The sequence below is a fragment of the Crocodylus porosus genome, unplaced genomic scaffold, assembly GCF_001723895.1.
Source record: "Crocodylus porosus isolate Cpor-Errol unplaced genomic scaffold, CroPor_comp1, whole genome shotgun sequence".
Taxonomy (NCBI): Eukaryota; Metazoa; Chordata; order Crocodylia; family Crocodylidae; genus Crocodylus; species Crocodylus porosus.
Window position 1 is genome coordinate 88427273 of NW_017728918.1, and position 7465 is coordinate 88434737.

The following is a 7465-nucleotide window of genomic DNA, read 5'->3' on the forward strand; positions in this document are numbered from 1 at the left end:
GTGGTCTACCCTCTGGCTCCCGGGGGAGAAGGGCCTGGCAGTAGAAGTCTATCTCCTGCTCACAGTCCCTGATGGCACGCAGTCTCTGGACTGTGGCCTGGAGCTCCTCCAGCTGGCGCACCAGAGACCCCAAAAGGGAGCAGACCCCACACAAAGAGGTGGCCATGCTTCCAGGCCCCAGAGCCTGAAAAAGGGACAGGCAGCCCCCGCAGCCACGAGCCAGGAGCTCAGTCTGCGTGGAGCCCAGAACCATGGGCTTCGTCTGGGTGGCGGTCTCTGAGGTGCCCAAGGGGGCACCGCAGAGCCCAAGGGGTCTCTCAGGGTGCTGTGTGTGCCCATCCGTGTCATGCCTCTGGTAGGCTGGCTATGGCTGGGACTATCTACCCTGGGGAGTTTGCAGGAAGGGCCTCGGGCAGTGTTCTTGTCAGTGCCTTACACAAATACCCTAGCCACCAGGCTACTGAGGGCTTGTCTCTCGCTTTCTCCTCACATCCCCCTTCTTCCCCTCCCCTTTGGCACTGTTCCACTTGGTATAAATAATGAAACATTCATTGGGCCAAAGAGACAGAGAAATCGAAATCGTCTCCCCCATGGTTATGACAATCATCTGGGATTCAAGAGACAAAGGTTCAAGTTCCTGTTCTGATGAATATTTATACAAATAGAACAGTTTCAATGGGAGACTGTGCATCCTACTAGCTAGGCACTCATCTTTGATATGAGAAAATGGGGTTTGCATCAGACAAGGACTTGAACCTAAGTCTCACAACCACTGGGCAAGTGGCTATTTTGATGTGAAGGACTCTTTCTCTTTCCCTTAAGTTTTCAGTTTGAGCAGCTTGACAGTTTCCAATGAGAAATGATTTTGCCAGAAAGATGCCAATCAACTACTTTCAATTTCACAGTGTTCCTTTTTTTTCTTGCTTGATGCCATAATGGAGAACATAAATTCCCAATCTCTCTTTCCTATAGCATTTGTTATTTTATACATTCTTCCCACATTCCCTGATATTCTTCTCCTTTCTATGCTAAACAATCCCAGTCTTTCACAGCCTTTCTATGCCCCTAAACATTCTTGCTGCCCTCTCAAAACTCCCTACAATATTGCAACATTTTTTGAGATTTGTGATCTTCAGTTTACACAACATTTCAAATCTGAGTGAAGCAATGGTTTATCGGTAACACTGAGCTCCAACTGGCTCAGGAGCAACATGCAGTCAGTGCTAACCAAAGGCCCCTAGCACTAAATATATCCTTAAATATATTGTGTGTCACATTTTTTTTCAGTTCAGGAAAAAAAAGAAACCTATAGTACAGTAGTTAACACCTGTATAGTTCAGCAGAGAAAAATACTTTAAAAATGGTAAGCCTCTTAGATTTTTCCTGAAGTCAGGAAACCCTTAGTCCATGCTGTCAATAAGCAACCAACCAACCAACCAAAATTATTTTGATAATGTTTCATGTGAAGAGCTTCAGATGTGGCTTACGGTTCACAATCTGATTATCATGGATTTAAATGAGGACATTATAATGTTTCCTGTGTTACTCCCTACCCCATTCTTTAGGTATATAACAAATTTGTTTTTAACTGAAGCTGTACATAAAACAGAGGCCTTCCACAAGCTATCCACAGTGATGCCCAAATCTTTGTCTTCATCCTCTAAAATACAGCACCCTGACTAGTTCAAATGTTTGTTACCATCGTGCACTACTGTAAATTTATAAACATTCAATTTCATTTGATACTGTAGTACCCATGTATTAGGCTATTTAAACTCCTCTGATGCTCCTCATAGTCTTCTCTGGACTTCACTATTCTAAATAATTACAGGGCATTTGCATATTTTGTCACTTCACCAATCAGATCATTAATAAATATATTAAATGCTAATATTCCCAATACATGACTTAAGGTTCCACAGTATTTTTTTGTCATGAACAGAAACTGACCATTTATTCCTACTTTTGTTTTCTCTCTTAGCCACTTTTTTTACCTATAACACGTCACAGGCCTTTACAACATCTAAAGGCAGGGCAACTGGTTCTACTTTATCATTTTATTTATGGACCCACTCAAAGAATCTGCAGATCAGTAAGCACAACTTTCCCTTGCAGAAACCACAGTGGCTAGATAGATCCTCTTATATTCTGATCTTTCAGGTATGTTATTATTCTATATTAATCATTACCACACCAATTTTCCAGCTGCAAATCAAGGTCTGTAATTCTATGGACTGCCCCAACAGTCTTTACAAAATAAAGTTACATTTATTATCTTCCAAAGGCTCTATATTTAATACAAAAGGTTACTTTTGACAGCAGAGCAACCATTTTATTTAGTACTGAAAAAATAAAACTAATTCATGGAAATATTTCAGTTACATTCATCTTTGTCATCAATAAACTAATCAAGACATTAATTTTCTAGAAATATGATTTTTCAGTCTAACATTATCCCCTGGAGAGTTAAAAACAAACAGCTAATAAAGCAGACACTCAAAAAAGAAAATCTAGGACACACACTAGAAGATAGAGACGTTGAAGTGGCACTTCTCCAACAATTCCAGGGAAAAATTAACTGACTGCTTGAGACCATACTGCTTTCCCTGTTACCTGTTCTATCCAGGCTTCCGTTTGCTACCTCTACAAGAAGTTCCAGACTTTATAAAAATTTGCATGATGATCCTGCCAGGTGCAACTCACATCCTCATGCAAGCCCTTGTGTTAGCCCCAGTGGGATGCATGGAAGGCTTGTGGTGAGGCTCTGTGCCAGGGGTGGGCAAAATACAGCCTGCGAGGCCATTCTATCCAGCCCGCGAAGACCCTAAAAAATATTTGAGAATTACTATTTCTCTGCCCTTGGTTCCTGTCATTTTTTATAGGAACAAAGGGCAGTAGGACCCAGGGGAAGCCCAGCAGCCTACAACAACAGTGGGGCCTGCTTGGCCCAGTCCCACAGCCAGAAGCCCTGGTCGGGTTTCTGGGCTGGGAGCACATGGCTGCCCTAGCACAGGAAGCTCAGGTAAGTCGGGATAGGGGGCCCTGGGCAGGGAAGGAGTGTGAGGGGGAAATGGCCCCTCCCTACCCATGCCCAAGGTCCTGTGCTGCAGCTACTTGCAGCCTGCACGGGGCTGCCTGTGCCCACTCCGGACACCCCCATGCGGGCTACGAGCACCTGCAGCGTGGGGCACTGGGCACAGGGTGAGGGAGGGGCTGCTTCCCCCCCACGCTCAGCTTTTCCCTGGGCTCCTTCCCTGCATGGAGAAAAGCAGCCCCTAGCCTGCCCCATGGCCAGCACCCCATGCTGCAGGTGCTCACAGCCCATGGGGCTGTCTGGAGCAGGCACAGGCAGCCCCAAGCAGGCTGCAAGCAGCTGCAGCGTGGGGCATCAGCCATGAGGCGGGGAGAGGCCGCTTTCTCCATCCCCCCCCCCCACACTCAGCACCACCCTGTAACCCAACCCCACTGCAAGGCTGACAATGGGGCGGGTTACAAGCTGGTGCTGAGCGTGGGAAAAAGTGGCCCCTCGCCCACCCTATGGCTGGTGCCCCGCGCTGCAGCCATTCACCGCCTGCCTGGGGCTGCCTATTCAAGCACCTGCAATGCAGGGCACCAGCCGTGGGGCAGGTGAGGTGCCATTTTTCCCCACGCTCAGCATCAGCTTCTTTCCTGCTGGCGAGCAGGGGGTCGGGACTGTGCACTGCCCCCGACCTGTACCACGGGACTGGGGGGCACTGGGTGTGAGCAGGCAGAGAGCCAGTGGGAGCACAGGGCCCACACAGGTGTCCCAGGGCCAATGCCGGCAGGGTCCAGAGCAGGGTGGCAGGAGCACGGGGTCCCAGCTGGCAGGGACTCTATGGAACCAGACCAGCTCCCCCTGCCCTGCTGGTGCAGCCCAGCCCAGCCCAGCTCCATGGACCCCTGCCAGCCTGCACTCCGCTTTGGGCCCCACCAGTGCTGGCCCTGGGACATTGGTCCCAAGATGATGACCAGGAGGTGGGGCACCTGCCAAGGGGTGCTACCCATGCAGCCCTCGATAGCCTGCCAAAACTAGGTAAGCGGCCCTCCGCTTAAAATAATTGCCCGCCCCTGCTCTACGCAGAGGGCCTTCACCCCACTCTCACGAGGGTTTAACAAGGAATACAACTTTTCAGTATATTCCATTCTGTAGCAGTGACCCACTTATGTTTTTAATGAGTACTGGAAATGCAAATTAGATCACTTCTTCAAACATCTTACAGCCAGGTCCACAAAAGGATTTAGCCATTTAACTTCTGCTGAACTCAACTGATGTTAAGCACCTCAGTATTTTTGAGGATCTGGGCCTCAGTTGAAAGCCTAAGGCTGAGGAAAATCTATCACTACCTATGCAGCAGTCATGAGGCTCTAGGGTGGCGGAAAAAAGCAAGGGGCAAGGTGAAAGATAATACTTCTCCTTTCCAGGGGTAAGAACAAGTAGGGTAGGTTCAAATTTCTCAGACAGCTGGAGGTTAAAAAACATGAAGCTTCAAGCACGACTGAGGGACAGCATACTGGTAAGGTTTCCACCACTCTCTCCTTTCCTAACAGGCAAAGTGCATGGAGATGACGAGGAAAAAAACAACCCTTTATTTTCTCGCCTCAGTAATGCCCATGGACAATGGAGCCCAACAATTTAGTTCAGAGCTCTGGCTGCTGAGTATCTGGTAATTTTTTCAAGTTGTGGTTACAAGACCCTTGGCAGATGAAGGCTGAAAGTATATGCAAGTAGGTAAGTCGGCAAGAGATTAATAAAAAGTCAGGGGGAAAAAAGCTGGTACATGATTTCTGTTTATTTACAGAATCAGAGCAAAAAGCAAAAATACAGGGAATGAATTTGATGGGGGGGAGGGCAGAAAAGGGTAGATGGAAGGAAAAAAACCCAGCGAAATATATACTGAAAAACAAAGGAAAAGAGAGAGACAGAGAATGTCTGTATATATACAGGAAACATTTTACTGAAAGGTATTTATAACTCACTGTTACAAACATAACATAATATAACATGATGTTACAAGCACCTACCCCTTGCAACTATTTTTATTTCTTTAAGTCATATCTGGGGTATTTAATAATATTGTCAAACAACTATATTTGTAAACACCATAAATAATAGTTTACCATGTCTGTTTTGATGCACACACTTGCCTCAGGAACACACTTTGGGATCCTCATCCTTACCCCCAAGGTAGATGAAGGAAAAGTGACTTGATCAAGAACACAGAGAAAAATCAATGGCAATAGTGGAAACAAAAGCCAGGTCTCCCAAGTCCCAAACCTGCCCTGCATCCCCTTAGAGTACACTCATCTCTCAAACGAAGAAGAACTTAGTACCCTTGTGAAGCTCTGGTTAGATTAAAATCAGCAAAATATTTGCAGTCCCTATGACCTGAAAAACATTTTAAAATGCTATATTCAAACACAACCTTTTTGTTGAATTCACAGATACTCATTTACTAACTTAAGACACAGCAACCACTCCAGGAAAAGCAGGGTTTTCATTTGTAACCTTTGTTACAAATGCTTTGCTCTTCTTTATTCAGTTACACCTAAATGTTTAGAAGATGCATATATTTTTCCATATAGAAATTTCATCTACTTTTTTTTTTTAAACCAGAACTGCAGTTTCTGTGTCCTGTACAGTCAGGAAAAACCTCACTGTGGGTTCAACATTAATACACTTTAGGCCAATAGAAATATAATAAATGAAAACACTGCCTGAATTCTTAAAAGAGAGCGTGCTGAAGGACACACCTGGCTGATAGCAAAGACTACATGTAACCTACATCAGAAGATTATTTCAACCACACTGTCATAAATCCATTCAACCCCCTTAAATAGTTACATTTTACTGGTGAGTAACCCCTGTAATATCTGAGCATAATGCAGTATAACAAACAAGACAATGTTACATACAGTGTGAAAGAAACCAAACTCTTGAGACAGGGCAACAGCAAAGCACTGCTGTTACATAAATCAAAACATTGGTAGCATAATACCCCACATAAAATACATAACTAGCCCTACTGTAAAACCAAAACATGCACCTTTAAGCATCTATACCGCAACTCTTCAAACAACACCCTGAAACCATATGCCAGGAAAAAAAGGAAGGCACTTCTATGGAATCCACTGACAACTGCTGGCAGTAGGAGAATTAAATACAATGAGAGTTTTTCTTTTCTAATAAGCAAGTTGTACTAGGGATAATTCACACAAGGCATGAAAAGCACACAAGGCTGAGCTTTTTCACCTTACTGTGATTTTCAATCAGTACACTATGGCACCTTGGGGTAGCATGAGATCCTTTGAAGGGTGTGCCAGGAGATAAGCAGATAGACACAGGCTCAGGCTTGTCCCTGCCTGGCCAGTCTCCCACCCCAGCTGCCAAGCCCCTCTGCAAGGAGGTCAACACCATAATACACAAATCAGATTTTGAAACTGGGTGCCGCTCAAGGCATGGAGGGGGCCTCGAGTCCAAAAGCAGTTAAGAACCACTTGTGCAGAACTAAGGTAGAAGTGAACGAGAAATCCCACGCTTGGCGTGTTTGATGTATTGGTGGATCATATCAGCCTGCTTGAGCTGTGGAAGCTGCAGACTAAGGAGAGGCCCCGGGACTGGAAATACTCAACTCTTCCCCTGGAGCTCTGACTGAGCCATGATTTCCCCTTCAGCACCAGCTTTCCTGCCCAGGGTCTGGCACACGGTGCCTAGGGGTGGAGGGGGGAGGTGAGAATCCACCTGAAGCTGGGGTGTCTGTCTGTTTGCTGCCTGTCAAAGCCTCTACCACGGGCATCTCCCTGGCACCCTCCCACTTAATTCTGCAGAAGGGCTTCAAAGGCCACCTGCATCTTAGTTGGGGACGGTCCTGCTCTGAGCAGAGGGTTGGGCTAGATCCACATTTCCCAGCCCATGGGTCATAACCCAAAAGTGGGTTGCAAGAATATATGGAAGAGCCATGAACAAACTTGAAAAACGGATTCCTCCTTTAAAGGAGAAAAACGTGGGAAACCATGGGTTTTCCCTTGCAGGCTGGCAGACTCCCAGCCTGCGAGGGGCTACATGGGGCCCCCCAGTCCCACACACTGGGGGCAGCAGGCCAGGAGTGAGGGGCACTGAGTCGCACCGGCCCTTGGCATTTACAAATGTGTCTTACTACATAAAAGGTTGAGAAGCACCGGACTAGCGACCTCCTACGGACGGTCCCTTCCAGCCCTCACTTCCTAGGATTTCTGTGACCAAAGGGGGGCAGCTGCTGCAGGAAAAGAAGCGGGCAAGGGGACCAGTGCCAGGGCAGGGCCGGTCCTGTCCTTCCCGGCGCAGAGCGAGATGAAAGGGGCTCGAGCCGCGCTCCCGGGGGCAGCTCCGGGCCACACGCGGCAGAGGCGACCGGACGGCAGCGCGGCGTGGGTTGGCATAAAGAGCGGGGGGTATCCCCAGTACCGC